Raw genomic sequence first — 20,834 nt, forward strand, 5'->3', positions numbered from 1 at the left:
ACAGTCCCGTACTCGCCTAAGTTTAAAAAATCCTACCGAGTGGAGAGCAATCCTCCCACTCGGGGGCTTAGCTCCAGTCCTGTACTCGCCTAAGTTTAAAAAAGTCCTACCGACTGGAGAACAATCCTCCCACTCTGAGGCTTAACTGCAGTCCCGTACTCGCCTAAGTTTAAAAAATCCTACCAAGTGGAGATCAATCCACCCACTCGGGGGCTTAGCTGCAGTCCCGTACTCGCCTAAGTTTCCTAAATCCTACCGAGCGGAGAGCAATCCTCCCACTCGGGGGATTAGCTGTAGTCTCATACTTGCCAAAGTTAAAAACCATCCTGATCCGCAAGGACGACGAGGTGCAGGTCGTGCACAGCACCAAGTGCTCTTGCCCATGACCCACTCGATGGAGTTGTGACACAAGTATAACATTCGCTCCATCCCGATCCGAAAGGACGACGAGCTGCAGGTCATGCACAACACCAAATGCTCTTGTCCATCACCCACTCGATGGAGATGCGACATAAGTATAACATCCGCTCCATCCCGATCTGCAAGGACGACGAGTTGTAGGTCGCGGACGGCACCAAGTGCCCGTGTCCATGATCCACTCGACAGAGCTGCATCACAGAGTCAGTGACAATTTGGACTGAAGAATCAAATTCCACTAAGAGTCAAGAGATTCAAAAACAACAAAGTTCAGATAAATTTCAAGGTTCAGAACCGTAGATAAAAGTGCTCGGGCATCTGGCCCGAAAGAGTGTTAACGGTTACAAAATCACTCGGCATTCTGAGGCAAATTGAATTAAGACTTAAAGTTTGTTCACTCCCGTGGAGGAGGACTGGCTGGCTCGACAAACTCGTCCAAGTCGATTCCGTCTGCAATGCGAGTGGCCGCTTCAATGAAGGTCTCCATGAAGTACTGAAACTGGCGATGTTTGGTGTTGGCGACTTTAAGCGCTGCTAGCTTCTCTTCCTTGGCCTCCTAACAATGGACACGGACCAGGAACAGAGCCACATCAGCACCACATCGGGCAGAAGACTTCTTGCATTCTTGTACTCGGCCTGGAATCTCGTTGAGTCGAGTCATCAGAGACTCGAGGTCATTCTGGAAGCTCTCCTTCGGCCAGAGCGGCGTGTCGACTCGGGAAACCGCCACCTTTAGTCGAGCCAGATAATCCACGACGTTGGCAAGACAAGATTCCAGTTGGAGCACGTTCATGGCAGCTTCGTCTTGAACGGGAGGGTTGATGGGATCCAAGTTTATCTCGATCCGTCTATTCTCTTCTTATAAGTTCTGGCAAAACTCTGCACAACATAGCAAAATAATGGGTCAAAGAATTGTCTGGAGAACCAACAACTGTAAGGTCAAACCAGTCGACCAGGAGAAAATACCTTCCAGCATGAGGAACAACTTCTTGGCGAGTCCCCCCAGATAAGCCTCTAGGTCATTTCTCTTATGAGAGAGATCTTCAATCTTGTCGTTCAAGGCTACTTTGTCCTTCTTCAGATGGGTCACTTCTTTGTTAGTTTCGGCAAGAGCAGTCTTCAGCTTGGCATTGTCTTCCTCTAACGCCCCGACTGAAGCCAGCTTCCTGTCGGCAAGTGTTGTTTTCTCCTGAGCCTCCTTCTGTGCTGTGGCAAGATCAAGGTCCTTCTGTGCCAGAGCCTGCCTCATTTTCTCTAAAAAATATTTATAACAAATAGCACTCGGTTCAGAAAGAGGAACGATGAGATGACTCGAGAGATAGCCCAATCTCACAGTCGACAAGTTTTTACCTTCCATACCAGCTGTTTCGTCTTTGGCCTTCTGCAAGTTCTGCTTGGCCAACTCCAAGTTAAGATTGAGCTGGATTTGCTTCCTCTCGAATTCAGCAAATTGGGATATGAGCTCACAGGATTTCTGAAGTCAGTAAGTAAGATATATCAGTGGATAGAATCAAAGATTATTTGCTTCCGAGTGAAAAGAATTCTAAGACTAGTGCATAATCAAACATTCAACAATAGTCTCGGGGACTACACCCAGTGGGTGCACTTGGCGTTCCCCCACTGGTACTCGACTTGGTCAGTCCGGTCGCTTAAAAATATATATATTTTAGGTCTCAGACCACCGCCGACTACCCAAAATCGACCGTTGTCTCGAGGACTACACCTAGTGGGTGCACTTGGCGTGCCCCCACTGGTTTAAGAATTCACTCGACAAGATCCGTTCAAGACCGAGTGGATTTTTATCAACAAAGGTTTAAGACCCCCGCCGAATCAAACATTTGACGACGGTCTCGGGGACTACACCTAGTGGGTGCACTCTGCGTGCCCCCACTGATTCAAAAGTTCACTCGACGTCGACTCAAGTGAAGAAGATTGTGAAATAAAAGAATGCACCCAGTGGGTGAACAGATGCGCATGAAGTTTGAAAGTGTGAAAACGATCATCCACGGAAATCTTTCGAATAATAAAACAACAGTTCTCAAGCATCAAGTTAGAGGGTCAGTCGGAAATCAACTAACCTGGACGTTGGCTTGGAGAGCTGCACTGGCGTCATAGCCAGCTTGGCTGGTATCATGCACCGTCTTCATCCGCTCCATCATCAGGCCTGCTTGGTGTATAGCTTCCTTAGCAGCGCTTGCCTGATCCTCAGAAACATGATGGGTGACGAACAGCGGAGACGGTGGAACAGTTACAACAACCCGAGGGTCTGAGGCATGAGGTTGAATAGATGAAACAGGGTCTTGGGCAGTCGACTGTGATGGGCGATCAGTCGACACAGGATCAGCAAAAGTGGCAGAGGCCCGATTGAGGTCTCCAGTCTGCTGGACCACTGGTTCGGGCACTGGTGTCATTTGAGTTGTTTTGCCGGTCAGCGCTTTCCCGCCCGAGCTCCTACTTGTCCTTCCCATAGGCCTCAGTGGCACTTCTTCATCATCGTCTGGAAGTTCAATCACATGTTGTGGCGCTACAAAAGTTTTGACCGCAATTTATCAGTCGATCCGCAAAGCAATTAACAAAGTGGAAGCAAGATAGCAGAGTCACACCTTCTCTGGAGGTGGCCGCATCTTCCATTTCTGCATCATCCTCATTCCTTTAAATATCCACTGAGGTCCCATAATTAGCAGCACTACAAGTTCTTGAATTCACTCGGTCAAGCAAGAAAGCGAATCGGCATCTGCTTAAGAAATCCTTGTATCAAAGGAGAAAACACAACACTTACCCGAAGGCGATAGGGACGTCGATCTTGATCTTCGGCAGAGTGTTCCGAGGCTTAGGAGCCGCAATCTTGGGCTGCTTCGACGCCTTCTCGGTCGGGACGGGAAAGGAAGTCCGAGTGCGCTTCGAGGTCTGCACAACTGCCTTGTCACGAATACTCGCAGGGTCGTGGGTCCGCTTGGAGCGTCTTTCAGTATGAGGTGCAGAGTCGACCTCGTCGCCATCACTTGAATCCTCACTCTCCTCCTCGTCCTCGTCATCGGATCTCCAATCGCCACTTTCGCCCCCACTCGCCTCTCCCTCCTGGTCCTGCTCTCCATTGGGCATTGAGTACGTATCGGTGTAGACCTACAAGGCAAAGATTAACATAGACGTCAGGACACAGAGGCAGTTACGAATCAGAATGAAGAAGCACTCGACAGAGAAGCACTCAACAATGAAGCACTTGACAGGAAAAGACAGACCTTTTCAGGTTCATGACTAGCACAGAGGGGTTGAACTCTTCTGGACCCCCGGGGGTTATCTTTATTCCCGGTGATGCCCTACAACCACAGCTCCACTGTCTCCTCGGTGATGTCCTCCGGGTGGATCCGAGTGGTGTCCTCAATGTCTGAATACATCCACATGGGATGATCACAGGCCTGGAGCAGCTGGATGCATCGACTGAGGAACACTTCCAGCAGGTCCATACCAGTCACGCCATCCCAAACCAATTGGACTACTCACTCCATCAGCATGTCCACCTCCACTCTCTCTACTGGAGTTACTTTCAAGGAAGTGGGTTGTTGGACTCGTTCCATGGAGAAGGGAGGGAGACCAGTCGACTGACTAGGAGTCGGATGGTCCTTGCAGTAGAACCAGGTCAACGGCCACCTTCTAACTAACTTGGGAAGGATTACGGTGGGAACGACACATTTGCTCCTCATCTGGATACCTGGGCCTCCACACATCTGGATCACATGAGTCTTCTCGTCATTCGGATTAGCTTTTTTCATCGATTGAGAGCGACAGGTGAAGATATGTTTGAAGAGACCCAAATGCAGTCGACCGCCCAAGAAATTTTTGCACATGGAAAGAAATGCAGCAAGATACATGATGGTGTTGGGGGAAAAGTGGAAGGACAAGTGCTCCCTTGGTGATTTTGGTAATTAATGTCAACATATCTCTTGTTGGTCTAATGCTTCTACCTATTATGTTTTAGATAAGTTCAAAAATGGAGTGGCATGGACTAGAGGATGTGGAACCCCTTCAAGATGTTGAGGACAAAGGATTGGCTCAAGCTCAAAGCACAAGACTCTACATTTTTCATTTTAGTGATCCAAGATCACATTGAGTCCATAGGAAAAGCCAATACTATCAAGAGGGGGTGAGGTGCTGCTTAATGAGGTTCTTGCTCAAAATGCTTAGTGATATGCTCCAAAGCCCTCAACTACTTTCTCATATCCACATATGTCCCAAACCAAAAGTCAAACTCGGCCCGACCAGAACTTTCTATCCGGCGCCACCGAGTTCTCTTGACATAGCCACTGCCAGAAACCCTAATCAATTCGGTCTCACCAATGGGATCTCGGTCTCACCGAGATGGGCTTGCAAACTCTCTATTGCCTATTGCAATAATTTTCGTCCCACCGAGGTATGAAATCGGTCCAACCGAGTTAGCTTGGCCAACTCTCTGTTTCACTTTTTACCCAAATCAGTCCCACCAAGTTTATGTAATCGGTCAAAATGAGTTGAGGCTTTACCCTAACCCTAGCACATCGGTCCCACCGAGTTGATCATGTCGGTCCCCCGAAATGCCTAATGGTCACATTATGAACTAAATCGGTCTGACCGAGTTCTCTGAATCGGTCCCACCGAGTTTGGTAAATTGTGTGTAACGGTTAGATTTTGTGTGGAGGCTATATAAACTCCTCCACCCACTCTTCATTCGTGGACAGAGCCATCAAAACATGCCTACACTTCCAACATACATTTTCTGAGAGAGAACGACCTACACTTGTGTTGAGGTCAAGATATTCCATTCCAACCACATAAATCTTGATCTCTAGCCTTCCCCAGGTTGCTTTCCACTCAAATATTCTTTCTACCAAATCCAAATCCTGTGAGAGACAGTTGAGTGTTGGGGAGACTATCATTTGAAGCACAAGAGCAAGGAGTTCATCATCAACACACCATCTATTACCTCTTGGAGATTGGTGTCTCCTAGATTGGTTAGGTGTCACTTGGGAGCCTCCTTCAAGATTGTGGAGTTGAACCAAGGAGTTTGTACAGGCAAGGAGATCGCCTACTTCATGAATATCTACCCTAGTGAGGCAAGTCCTTCGTGGGTGATGGCCATGGTGGGATAGACAAGGTTGCTTCTTCGTGGACCCTTCGTGGGTGGAGCCCACCATGGACTCGCGCAACCGTTGCCCTTCATGGGTTGAAGTCTCCATCAGCGTGGATGTACAATTGCACCACCTATCGGAACCACGCCAAAAATCTCCGTGTCTCCAATTGCGTGTGCACACTCCAACCCCATCCCTTTACATTCTTGCAACTTGCATGATTTACTTTCCACTGCTCATATACTCTTGTCATGCTTGCTTGATATGTATTGTGAATGCTCAAACTTGTGCCAAAACTCCACTTCAACTTAAAGAAATTAAAAACTGCAACTTTTCTTTCTAAGAGTCTATTCACCCCCCCTCTAGACACCTCTTCTTGATCCTACAATTGGTATCAGAGCATTGGTCTCGATTGCTTTGGTTTAAACACCTTTGGAGGAAGATGGATGAGTCTACGTTGGGGAGTCTTAGACGTAGAGTGCCTATTCTTTATGGAGAGTATTTTCATGAGTGGAAAAATGAGATGCTTGAGATCTTCAATGAATATCATTTGACCAAGTTCATTACTACTCCTTGTACTCGCATTGTTGATCCTTTGCATCCTACCCTTGATGAGTCTATTGACATGATCCATAATCTTAGAATGATCAATTTAATCACTAAGGTTTGCCTAGAAACTTGCTTGCTAGCTTGCCTACTCTTGACTGGAGATTCCTTGAGGAACGATTCCCAAATTATTCCTTGAAAATTCTAGATGAGATTCTTCATAAGTCTATTGCCTTGAGTAAGATGAGTTCTAATGATCCGAAGTTTGGTGATTGCTTATTTGAACTTACTAATCTTACGAGTGCAAAAGGAGATGTTGGAATTATTAGCAATATCCTTTCTGAAGTCATTAGAATCCATAGAGATGAACATTGTTATGGTCATACTTCTAATGAATTACCCTCTCTAGGAGTTGATCCATCGCATGACGATGTTGAACATGGATACTATGATGAGGATGATGATAGTGACTATGATCTTGATGATGCGATGAGACACTTTGGTCTTATGGCTAATCTTCGTGGCTACATGGCTGGAGGAAAGGAATGGGTCCTTGATAGTGGATGTACTAATCATATGACCGGAGACAAAGATTTGTTTTGTGAGCTTGCTGAAAACGACGACCCTCGAAAGTATGTCACTTTTGGTGATAACTCAAAGGGTAAGGTGGTTGGCCTCGGTAAGGTGGCCATCTCACATGATAGCTCCATACAAAACGTCACGCTCGTTGAATCTCTTGGGTACAATTTACTTTCAGTATCTAGACTTACTGATTTCGGATTCAGTGTCCTATTTATTGAAGTAGATTTCCAAGTGTTTCGAAGAGACAATCATAAAATAGTCTTTACCGGTATACGTAGAGGTGATCTTTACATTGTTGATTTCACTAAAAAGGCTCAACCTAAAACTTTCTTAATTGCTAAATCTTCTAAAGGCTGGTTGTGGCATAGAAGGCTAGGTCATGTGGGCATGCGAAATCTTGATAAGCTTATTAAAGGTGATCATATCCTTGGAGTAAAAGATGTTATATTTGACAAGGATAGACTTTGCAGTGCTTGTCAAGCGGGAAAACAAGTTGGAGGGAGTCACCCCGTGAAGAACATCATGACCACAAGAAGACCGCTCGAGCTACTTCACATGGATCTCTTTGGTCCCAATGCCTACAAGAGTCTTGGTGGTAACTCATTTTCTCTAGTCATAGTCGATGATTTTTCAAGATTTACGTGGGTGTTCTTCCTTGATGATAAATCGCAGGTCGAAAGATGTTCAAAAACTTCGCTAGGAAGGCCCAAAATCAATTTGAAGTGAATATCAAGAAGGTTCGGAGCGACAACGAACGGAGTTCAAGAACGCAAACGTGGATACCTTTCTTGACGAAGAGGGGATTTCACATGAGTTCTCGGCAATGTACACACCTCAACAAAATGAAGTTGTTGAGAGGAAGAACCGTACTCTTATTGAGATGGTAATAATGATGCTTGATGAGTACAAGACTCCAAAACACTTTTGGGCAGAAGCGGTTGAGACAGCTTGTCATGCAACGAATCGCTTGTATCTTCACAAGCTACTCGACAAGATGGCATACGAGCTCCTCATCGGTAACAAACCCCAAGTTGGATACTTTCGAGTATTCAGCTCAAAGTGCTACATTCTTTATAAGCATCATCGTTCTAAATTTGCTCCTAAATCTCATGAAGGTTTCCTACTTGGTTATGGCTCAAACTCTCACACTTACCGTGTCTACATCAATTTCACCCGGAAGGTTGAAGAGACAGTAGATGTGAAGTTTGATGAATCTAACGACTCGCAAGTAGAGCAATTGCCAATTGATGTAGGAGACAAAGACCCTTCAGAAGCAATCAAAGACTTGTCTATTGGCAAGATTCATCCAACGGAGGTGAAGGAAAGTACCTCGTCCATCCAAGTGGAAGCTTCCACCCCATGACAAGGTGAACCAATAGTTGATATGGAAGCATCCATAAGTGGGATGCACCAAGACGAAGAAAATGAGGAAGTACACCATGATGAACATCAAAAACCTCCTTCTCCACACGACAAGAGAACGACAACGTCAACAATGAAGAAGGCCAAGAAGAAGAACAAGATGAAATGGATGTTCCACCCCGAGCCAAGCAAACGCTCCCATGAGTTCGAGCAAGAGTCGCCAAAGACCATCCCATCGAGAAAATCTACAATGATATCCAAACCGGGAGAATCACTCGCTCTAAAACTCGTTTGGTTAACTTCTGTGAACATTATTCATTCATCTCTAGCATTGAACGTATGAAGGTTGAAGAAGCATTGGAAGATCCAGATTGGATAAATGCCATGCATGAAGAGCTACACAACTTTGAGAGCAATCAAGTGTGGACATTGGTTTAGAAGCCCGACAACAATCACAACATCATCGGTACCAAATGGGGGTTTCAGAACAAGCAAGATGAAGATGGACAAGTTGTTCGCAACAAAGCACGTCTAGTCGCCCAAGGCTACACTCAAGTCGAAGGTATGGACTATGGTGAGACATATGCCCCCGTTGCTAGACTTGAGTCCATTCGCATCTTACTTGCTTATGCTAATCACCATGATATCACTTTATACCAAATGGACATTAAAAGTGCTTTTCTAAACAGTGAAATTGAGGAGCAAGTTTATGTTAAATGACCTCCCAACTTTGTCAATCCTAAGAAACCTGATCATGTTTACAAACTTCACAAAGCCCTTTACGGTCTTAAACAAGCTCCTAGAGTGTGGTATAAATGCTTGACCAAGTTCCTTATTGAAAAAGGCTTTGAAATTGGAAAAATAGATTCTACTGTTTTTACTAAAAGGGTTAATGAAGAACTATTTGTGTGCCAAATTTATGTTGATGATATAATATTTGGTTCAACTAACCCACATTTTAGTGAGAAGTGTGGAAAGCTAATGTCGGAGAAGTTTGAGATGTCTATGATGAGTGAACTCAAATTCTTTCTTGGTTTGCAAATCAAACAAACTAAGGAAGGTACCTTTGTCTCTCAAACAAAGTACACCAAGGACTTATTCAAGAAGTTCAACATGCAAGAATGCAAAGGTATGACTGCACCCATGCCTACTAGTGGACATCTTGATTTGACCAAATATGGTGAACCGGTTGATCAAAAGGTTTACCGCTCCATGATTGGCTCATTGTTATATCTATGTGCCTCTCATCCTGATATTATGCTAAGTATGTGCATGTGTGCACGATATCAAGCGGCCCCTAAAGAATTTCATCTTAAGGTTGTGAAAAGGATAGTGAGATACTTAATACACACACCAAATTTTGGCATTTGGTATCCTAAGAGGTCTTCTTTCAATCTTGTTGGTTACTCCGATTCGGACTATGCCAGAGACAAGGTTGATAGAAAGTCCACTTAGGGTACTTGTAAATTTCTTGGTAGATCTCTTGTGTCTTGGTCTTCCAAGAAACAAAACTCGGTATCCTTATCCACCGCCGAAGCGGAATACATTTTTTGACAGAAAGACTGTAAGGGAACCCCCTACAGTGTAATTGGTGCAACAAACTCAAATTGCAACTACCATGCCTTGAACCTGGGTGGGTGGGAAGGCATCAGCCCCTTTCCACCACTAGGCTATGCCTTAGTCTGCACAATTGGCACTGGTTCATGTTGTGCTCAATTACTTTGGATGACCCAAACTCTCAAGGACTATGGGATATATGTGAAACATGTTACATTGGTTTGTGATAATGAAAGTGCTATCAAGATTGCTCACAATCACGTGCAACAATCTCAAACTAAGCATATTGATGTTCGTCATCATTTCATTCGACATCACGTTGCCAAAGGGGACATTGATCTTAAGCATGTTTGCATCGATAAGCAATTGGCGGATATATTCACCAAACTGCTTGATGAGAAAGTCTTTTGCCGTTTGAGAGGTGAATTTAACATCATTGATGCTTCAAACTCGGAGTAGAAACTCCATTTGGATACATGCAAGGCATGAGCCCTTGACTAATCCTTGATATTTCTTTCATGCTGCTATTTATATGTCTTGGATATATTTGCACCCTTGCATGCTATGTAACCCTTGTAGGTACTTGGATGAATCTAAATCTATGAGATTGCAACGCACTCGCATCATGAGCAATTTCTACATCACAAAGTCTCTACACAATGGTGGTTGAAGACAAGGAAGCACGAAACCCTTCAAACATATCCTTTGACAAATTCTATATTAAGTTTTATGATTGTCATTTTCGATACACAAGTGCTCTTCCTTGCAAGACTAACCCATGTAGGTAGATGAACTCAAATTCCAAGTGGTGCTCCCAACTCTTGATGAGCTACATCAATCTTGAGCAACCCACACATGTCCAACTACATGATCAAGATCAACACCACCACCCAAGGTATGTTACTCCAAGTCATGGGTCAAAGCAACTCAACAAGATGTGAATACATCAAGATGCTTAAACGAAAAATGGTAACCCCATTTTGAGCTTAAAACTATGAGTATGACCTATGATCAAGTGATCTCACTTGACTCCTAAGTCAATATACTCTAACATAGGCAACATTGTCGCCTACCAATTCTAGATAAAGTTCTCTTGTGTTTTTCTGTCCTCTTGCATTTGTCTCATGCATATTTGTTTACCCTTTCAAAAAAACTTCATCTAGATTTCTTTTCTTTTTCTGCATTCCCTGCATCCAATTCATTGCAAATCTTTCAGCAAATTCCTTGCAAATCCTTGTGAGATTTTACCTGCCTAGTGAGCTAAGGTGACAAGTGTTTTCACTGCGATGAACTCGGTCACACCCGTTTGTTTCCTTCGGTCCAACCGAATCCTTTCGACGCCATCGAAGCACACAACTCGGTGCTACTGATTTCACTGCAGGAAAGACAACTTGCCACTTGTTCCTGCATTCTTTTTGCTCTAGCTCCACTCAATGATTCTTGTCCTCTACCAGCATCACATTCGACTTGCTGCTTTGCTTTGTGACTCAAGGACCAAACCCATTTGTAACAAAAATCCAGAAGAACCCTTCTTGGAAATTGATGTCAAAGGGGAGAGAGAGATCACATCAAGGCTTAATCATTTCTATAGGGGAGAGAATACTCAGGGGAGAGTGTAAGAAACCCCAGATGCTTGGTGTTCAAGAGGAGAGAAGTCACATGTCTTTAAGAGGGGAAAGACATGTTCATAGTTGATCGTTTGCGTTAGATCTGTTTCTTTTCTTTGCTCTGATTTTCTATTCCCTATCTTCTCCCAGTATCCCATGCGAGATTCAGGGGGAGCAAGACATCTAAGGGAAGGAAATCCTTGAATTCATTACACATCTTTACCTTTGGGGACATGTCTATATCCAATGGGGTACTCAGTACTCACTCTCTACATGTCATCCCAGTCTTGGTACTCTTGTGGTTTCTTTTGTTCGCTCTGGCTAGTAGGTGTATCTATGTTATCTAACCTTGTTTACTTAGGTTCATTCCTTCCTAAGCCAACTCAAGACCACAAGGTAATTATATTCATCACAATCATGTGTATGAGGATTTCTTGCTGATGTACATAATGTTTGAAAGAAGGACTCATGAGCATGAAGGTACACTTCCTATATTCACATCATTTGCTCCGATGCATGTAGCCAAGATACATGTAACACATTGCTTAATCTGTCATGCTTATGCATTCACATGCTCCTATATTCCATATTTACATGATTGCATACATGTAGGGGGAGCCTATGCATGTTACATGCCTTTCCAAAGCTTTACTTGTTATTCTCTATATCTTTATCTAAAGCTTTGATGTATGTTGTCATCAATTACCAAAAAGGGGGAGATTCAAAGCACACGTGCTCCCTGGGTGATTTTGGTAATTAATGTTAACATATCTCTTGTTGGACTAATGCTTCTACCTAGTATGTTACAGATAAGTTCAACAATCGAGTGGCATGGACTAGAGGACGTGGAACCCCTTCAAGATGCTGAGGACAAAGGATTGGCTCAAGCTCAAAGCACAAGACTCTACATTTTTCATTTTAGTGATCCAAGATCACACTGAGTCCATAGGAAAAGCCAATACTACCAAGAGGGGGTGAGGTGCTGCTTAATGAGGTTCTTGCTCAAAATGCTTAGTGATATGCTCCAAAGCCCTCAACTACTTTATCATATCCACATATGTCCCAAACCAAAAGTCAAACTCGGCCCCACCGAAACTTTCTATCAGGCACCACCGAGTTCTCTTGACATAGCCACTGCCAGAAACCCTAATCAATTCGGTCTAAACTCTATGTTGCCTATTGAAATAATTTTGGTCCCACCGAGGTATGCAATCGGTCCCACCGAGTTTGTTTGGCCAACTCTCTATTTCGCTTATTACCCAAATCGGTCCCACCGAGTTTGTGTAATCGGTCAAACCAAGTTGAGGCTTTACCCTAACCCTAGCACATCGGTCCCACCAAGTTGATCATGTCGGTCCCACCGAAATGCCTAACGGTCACATTATGAACTAAATCGGTCTAACCGAGTTCTCTGAATCGGTCCCACCAAGTTTGGTAAATTGTGTGTAACAGTTAGATTTTGTGTGGAGGCTATATATACCCCTCCACCCACTCTTCATTTGTGGAGAGAGCCATCAGAACATGCCTACACTTCCAACATACATTTTCTGAGAGAGAACGACCGATACTTGTGTTGAGGTCAAGATGTTCCATTCCAACCACATAAATCTTGATCTCTAGCCTTCGCCAAGTTGCTTTCCACTCAAATATTCTTTCTACCAAATCCAAATCCTGTGAGAGAGAGAGTTGAGTGTTGGGTAGACTATCATTTGAAGCACAAGAGCAAGGAGTTCATCATCAACACACCATCTATTACCTCTTGGAGAGTGGTGTCTCCTAGATTGGTTAGGTGTCACTTGGGAGGCTCCGTCAAGATTGTGGAGTTGAACCAAGGAGTTTGTACGGGCAAGGAGATCTCCTACTTTGTGAAGATCTACCCTAGTGAGGCAAGTCCTTCATGGGAGATTGCCATGGTGGGGTAGACAAGGTTGCTTTTTCGTGGATCGTTCGTGGGTGGAGCCCTCCGTGGACTCGTGCAACCGTTACCCTTCGTGGGTTGAAGTCTCCATCAAGGTGGATGTACGATAGCACCACCTATCAGAACCACGCCAAAAATCTTCGTGTCTCCAATTGCGTTTGCACATTCCAACCCCATCCCTTTACATTGTTGCAACTTGCATGATTTACTTTCCGCTGCTCATATACTCTTGTCATGCTTGCTTGATATGTATTGTGAATGCTCAAACTTGTGCCAGAACTCCACTTCAACTTAAAGAAATTAAAAACTGCAAGTTTTCTTCCTAAGAGTCTATTCACCCCCCTCTAGACACCTCTTCTCGATCCTACAAAAAGTGATGAAGCTGGGATCCAAAGAAGTTCACAAAACCCCGAAAAAAGGATGGGGAGGCAGAGAAAATCCAAGGTCGACGTGAGTCCCAAGGAGGACGCACTCACCCTCCTGCGGCTGCAGCTTGGTCTCGTTGCCCGCAAGCCTCCAAGATTCATGGGCAATGAAACCTCCCGAGGCCAGATCCTACACGTCCTCCAGCTGGATCGTGGAGCGGAACCAGTCACCCTGGATCCAGGCGGGCGGCGGGCCAGACCTCGAGGAGGATCCCCCCGACTCGTGTTCTTCTCTTTTGGCTTCGCCGCCATCGTTGCCGTCGCCATAGCCTTCTTGTCATGCTCAAGAGCTGCCGTCTTGTCCTTCCCCATTGCCACGGATTGCTCACAAGTGGTGCGGTGGTGTCGAGAGTGGCGGAGGGCGATATGTGGAAACAGAGGGAGGAGAAGGAGAATGGGGAACGTTGTGCAGACGCACTGGCCGTGGAGTCTTTTATTTGCCCGTTTCCAATTGATTGACATGCGGGCCCAAGAAATCATGTCAAATCCCGCAACAGCCGCGCTCTCGATGCGTGGCAAAAAAGGCGGTGAAAATATCGAGGCGCCCTTGCCTAGTCCGTCCCAATTACTGCGGCACACTCTGTCCCGTGCGCTTCCCAAAATTTTGAATCCCGTGAGATTCGGAGACGACAGCACAGTCAATCACGCCAAAGATTTCGCTGCACTTCAACACTCGAGACATCCCAAAATGAGTTCACTCGACAAATTCTGAATGGATCAAGGCGACTAAAAATAAGGTTGAAGTTTCAAAGTAGCTCTCCTTTCCAAGCAAAGTGCTCCTGAAGCATAAAAATTGAGTCGGAAATATCTCCAACATTTTCTTCCTTCAGACCTCAATCCATTCGGCGGCTAATGACGATGACATGTACCTAGGGGAGGGTAATAGGCCGGACCTAGACACCCTCCCCAAGGACACTACTCAAAGATCAACAACATCCAGGGCATAGTAATGCCCACCGTCTGGAATATCCTCAGGGTGCAATACACTTGACCAGCAACTCCACGCGGGTAACCCAATTCCATTCGACCAATATATCACCATTCGACCATACAAGAAATCACTCGGAAGACTGAAGACCTAAAGTCACTTAGGACGGCAATGGTCAGGCGTTCACTCCATAGTGTTAATGATCATTTATATGACTTTATTGCTGGCGTTACCAGTAACACCTCACCTTTATGTGCATTAAACCCTGTATAACTGAGGGCGGGAGGGGTCTGGCGCACTCTATATAAGCCACCCCCATCCTCAGGTACAAGGGTTCGCACCCCATGTAATTTCACGCATAATCCAGTCGACCGCCTCTGGGCACCGAGACGTAGGGCTATTACTTCCACCGCAAAGGGCCCGAACTCAAAAATGTTGCGTGCACAACCTCATCGTAGCTAGGATCTTGCCTCCTCTTACGTACCGCCTCCTCTACTGTCAGACTTAGAACCACGACAGTAGCTACAATGCAAAAAAAATGAATGGGTTTGCAACAATACTTAAAGTAGTGATTTGCATTATTATACTAATGGATCTCACCAGTTTTCTGTTAAGTTTTGTGTGGATGATGTGTTCAAAGATCAAGGAGGTCTTGATATGAGGCGAAGGAAGAGAGGCAATATTTCAAGATTGGGGATTTCCAAGGCACCCCAAGTAAATATCCAAGGATACTCAACCTTCTAAGCTTGGGGATGCCCCGGAAGGCAACCCATATTTCTTCAACAAGTATCAGAACATTTTCGTTTTTGTTTCGTTCACGTGATATGCGGAAATCTTGGAGGGTCCTTTGTGTTTAATTTTCACTTTTCTTTACGCACCATGCTGGTATGAGATAGTCCATGGTTTATTTATAGAATGCTCAGTGCACTTCACTTATATCTTTTGAGTATGGCTTTATAGAATGCTTCATGTGCTTCACTTATATCATTTTAAGTTTAGATTGCCTATTTCTCTTCACATGGAAAACTGTTGTTGGTAGAATGCTCTTTTTCTTCCCTTATATTTATTAGAGCATGTTCTTTTATAGAAATAATTAAACTCTCATGCTTCACTTATATCTATTTAGAGAGTCAACCGGAATTGGTCATTTGCATGGTTAGTCATGAAATCCCACATAAAACTTATGGATCACTGAATATGATATATTTGATTCCTTGCAATAGTTTTGCGATATAGAGATGATAATATGTGGGAGGTACTAGTGGATGATCGTGTTTTGTAATATATTGGTGTTAATGTTTGTGATTCCCGAAGCATGCATGTATAGTCCCTCATTATGCTATGAAGTTGGAGCATGATTTATTATTGATTGTCTTCCTTTGTGTAGAGGTCGGGGCACGCCATGGTTAAGTCCTACCAACCTCTCCGCTAGGGGCATGCATAGTAGTACTTTGCTTCAACGGCTAATAAATGTTTGCAATAAGTATATGAGTTCTTTATGACTAACGTGAGTCCATGGATTATATGCACTCTTACCTTTCCACAATTTTCTAGCCTCTTTGGTACCATGCATTACCCTTTCTCACCTCGAGATGTGGTGCAAACTTCGCCGGTGCATCCAAACTCTACGATATGATATGCTCTATCACACAATAGCCTTATTATATCTTCTTCAAAACAGCCATGATACCTATCTATTATGACCTTTCCATAGCCATTCTGAGATATAGTGTCGTGCAACTTCCACCACTTCCATTTTGATGACTTGAGCATTCATTGTCATATTGCTTTGCATGATCGTAAGATAGCTAGCATGATATTTCCATGGCTTGTCCATTTTTTGATATCTCTGCTACGCTATATCATTGCTCATCCTGGTACACTACCAGAGGCATTTATATAGAGTCATATTTTGTTTTAGGTATCGAGTTATAATTTTTATTTGTTTTGAGTAATAAGTAAATAAAAGTGTGATGATCATCATTATTCTTTATTAGAGCATGTCCCAGTGAGGAAAGGATGATGGAAACTATGATTCCCCTACAAGTCAGGATGAGGCTCCAGACAAATATCTTAAAAAATGAAAAAAAAAGTGAGGCCAAAAAGAGCCAAAGAAAAAGAAAAAAAGAAAAAGAAAAAAAGAGAGAAAAGAGAGAAGGGGCATGCAAACACCACACTTGTGCTTGAAAGTAGCACCATGTTTTTCATATAGAGAGTCTCCTATGTTGTCGCTTTCATATACTGGTGGAAATTTTTCATTAGAGGACTAGATGCACACCCACTTAATTTTTTTGGGTGAGATTTCATACACTTACAGCTCTTAGTGCATTTGTTGCATGGTAATCCCTATTCCTCGCATTGACATCAATTGATAGGAATCTCCATTACCCGTTGGTTAGCCGCGTTGATGTGAGACTTTCTTACTTTTTTGTTTTCTCTATATTTACCCGTATCATCTTACTCTATTCCACCCGTAGTGCTATATCAATGGCTCATGCTCATGTATTGCATGAGGGTTGAAAAAGCTGAAGCGCGTTAAAAAGTATGAACGAATTGCTTGGCTGACACCGGGATAGTACATGGTAAATACTTTGTGTTAAGAAGATAGAGGATGACAAGATTATATGCTTTTGTAGGGATAGCTTTCTTTAGCGTTGATATTTTGAAGGACACGGTTGTTTGTTGGGATGCCTGAGTATTGATGTCTTTATGTCAAATTATAGACTATTGCTCTGAATCACTCATGTCTTAATATTCATGCCATGATTAGATATATGATCAAGATTAAGCTAGGTAGGATTCCACAATTTTTTTATAATTTACCTACTCGAGGAAGAGCAGGAATTAAGCTTGGGGATGCTGATATGTCTCCGTCATATCTATATTTTTTGATTTTTTTCATGCCAATGTTATACAACTTTCACCTACTTTTGGCAAAATTTTATATGATTTATTGGACTAACCTATTAATCCAGTGCCCAGTGCCAATTCCTGTTTGTTGCATGTTTCTTGTTTTGTAGAATATCCATATAAAACAAAGTCCAAAGCGATAAAAAATTATGGAGAATTATTTTGGAATATTTGTGATTTTTGGGAGGTGGAATCAACGCAAACGGGGGCCCATAGCCACCACAAGACACCTGGGCGTGCCAGGCAGCCCAGGCGCGCGGTGGTGATTTGTGCCCTCCTTGTAAGTCAATTGGAGCTCTACTTCGGGTGTGAAGAAGATTATATCCGAAAAAATCATGTCAAAATCTCAGCGCAATCATAGTTGAGGATCTCCAGGAATATAAGAAACAATTTTCGGCTAGAAAATAGGAACACAAAATAGAAGAGAACAGAGAGGGAGATCCAATCTTGGAGGGGCTCCGCCCCTCCGCCGCCATGGAAGCCATGGACCAAAGGGAGAACTCTCCTCCCATCTTGGGGGGAGGCCAAGGAAGAAGAAGAAGGAGGAGGTCTTCCCCCTCTCTCCCAGTGGCACCGGGGCAATCATCGTGACGGCAATCTACACCAACAACTTCGCCGCCGTTGTCGGATTTAGGGCTCCACAGACCCTTGAGAGGTTCAAACACTGGGGTGCGTATGAAGAACTACTTCTTCCCAACCTGCCCACCCAATGATTCAATAGCCTAGCTCGATGAACTCAAGTGACAAGAGACACATCAGTTTATCCTGGTTCTGGCCACCTTGCGGTGTAATACCCTACTCCAACTTTGTGGTGGATTGCCTCGAGGGCATGAGGATGAACTAGTATAGTGGTTGAACAGCCTCAGGAGGCGAGTCGTTCTTGAGCTCGATGAGCTGGTGAGTTGGTCAGGGTGGAGTGGATCTGTCCCCCCTCTGGATGCCTTGCTACGGTGGTGGCTAAGTCCTATTTAAATTTTCCTTGGTCCTCTTCCCAAATGTAGGCGGGAAGGGCTCACACAACGGCCAATTTTTAAGGGATACAACTAGCACAAGTTATCCTGACAAAATTAGTCTTTTCCTGCAAAAGGCTCTGGTGGTGACGCTTTAGTGGGCTCCGCGATGACTTTCGTCCTCTCATCCTGGTGGTCTTGGTCTTGTTGCACCAATACGGAAACCTTTGCCCGATTCCTCTAAAGGAAATATGCCCTAGAGGCAATAATAAAGTTATTATTTATTTCCATATTTCATGGTAAATGTTTATTATTCGTGCTAGAATTGTATTAACCGGAATCATAATACATGTGTGAATACATAGACAAACATAGTGTCACTAGTATGCCTCTACTTGACTAGCTCATTGGTCAAAGATGGTTAAGTTTCCTAACCATAGACATGAGTTGTTATTTGATCAATGGGATCACTTCATTAGGAGAATGATGTGATTGACTTGACCCATTCCGTTAGCTTTGCACTTGATCATTTGTTTACTGCTATTGCTTTCTTCATGACTTATACATGTTCTTATGACTATGAGATTATGCAGTCCCGAATACCGGAGGAACACTTTGTGTGCTACCAAACGTCACAACGTAACTGGGTGATTACAAAGGTACTCTATAGGTGTCTCCGATGGTACTTGTTGAGTTGGCATAGATCAAGATTAGGATTTGTCACTCCAATTGTCAGAGAGGTATCTCTGGGCCCTCTCGGTAATACACATCACTATAAGCCTTGCAAGCATGATAACTAATGAGTTAGTTACAGGATGATGTATTACGAAACGAGTAAAGAGACTTGCCGGTAACGAGATTGAACTAGGTATTGGGATACCGACAATCGAATCTCGGGCAAGTAACATACCAATGAAAAAGAGAACAACGTATAGTGTTGTGTGGTTTGACCGATAAAGATCTTCGTAGAATATGTAGGAACCAATTGAGCCCTTTTTCTTCTCTTTCCCTCCAAGCCTTTCCCCCTCCTAGTAGGAGTAGGAAAGGGAGGAATTCTACTCCTACTAGGAGGAGTATTCCTCCTCCTAGGCACGCCAACAAGGGCCGGCCGGCCTCCCCCTTGATCCTTTATATACAGGGGCAGGGGGCACCTCTAGACACACAAGTTGATCACAAAGATCTCTCCCAGCCGTGTGCGGTGCCCCCCTCCACCATAATCCACCTCGGTCATACTGTAGCAGTGTTTAGGCGAAGCCCGGCTGCAGAACTTCATCAACATCGTCACCACGCTATCGTGCTGACGAAACTCTTCCCCGAGCTCTACTGGATCGTGAGTTCGTGGGACGTCACCGAGCTGAACGTGTGCTGAACACGGAGGTGCCGTACGTTCAGTACTAAGGATCGGTCGATCGTGAAGACGTACGACTACATCAACCGCGTTTTCATAACGCTTCCGCTTAACGGTCTATGAGGGTACGTGGACAACACTCTCCCCTCTTGTTGCTATGCATCACCATGATCCTGTGTGTGCATAGGAAAATTTTGAAATTACTACATTCCCCAACAGTGGCATCCGAGCTAGGTTTTATGCGTAGATGTTATATGCATGAGTAGAACACAAGTGAGTTGTGGGCGATACAAGTCATACTGCTTACCAGCATGTCATACTTTGGTTCGGCGGTATTGTTGGATGAAGCGGCCCGGACCGACATTACGCGTATGCTTACGCGAGATTGGTTCTACCGACGTGCTTTGCACACAGGTGGCTGGCGGGTGTCAGTTTCTCCAACTTTAGTTGAACCGAGTGTGACTACGCCCGGTCCTTGAGAAGGTTAAAACATCACCAACTTGACGAACTATTGTTGTGGTTTTGATGCGTAGGTAAGAACGGTTCTTTCTTAGCCCGTAGCAGCCACATAAAACTGGCAACAACAAAGTAGAAGACGTCTAACTTGTTTTTGCAGGGCATGTTGTGATGTGATATGGTCAAGACATGATGCTATATTTATTGTATGAGATTATCATGTTTTGTAACGGAGTTATCGGCAACTAGCAGGAGCCATATGGTTGTCACTTTATTGTATGCAATGCAATCGCCCTAAAATTGCTTTACTTTATCACTAAGCGGTAGCGATATTTGTAGAAGCAATAGTTCACGAGAAGACAATGATGCTTGATGACCCACAAGTATAGGGGATCTATCGTAGTCCTTTCGATAAGTTAGAGTGTCGAACCCAATGAGGAGCAGAAGGAAATGATAAGCGATTTTCAGCAAGGTATTCTCTGCAAGTACTGAAATAAGTGGTAACAGATAGTTTTGTGATAAGATAATTTGTAACAAGCAACAAGTAACAAAAGTAAATAAAGTGCAGCAAGGTGGCCCAATCCTTTTTGTAGCAAAGGACAAGCCTGGACAAACTCTTACATAAGGAAAAGCGCACCCGAGGACACATGGGAATATCTTCAAGCTAGTTTTCATCACGTTCATATGATTCGCGTTCAGTACTTTGATAATTTGACATGTGGGTGG

Source organism: Triticum aestivum, chromosome 2A, assembly GCF_018294505.1.
Source record: "Triticum aestivum cultivar Chinese Spring chromosome 2A, IWGSC CS RefSeq v2.1, whole genome shotgun sequence".
Taxonomy (NCBI): domain Eukaryota; kingdom Viridiplantae; phylum Streptophyta; class Magnoliopsida; order Poales; family Poaceae; genus Triticum; species Triticum aestivum.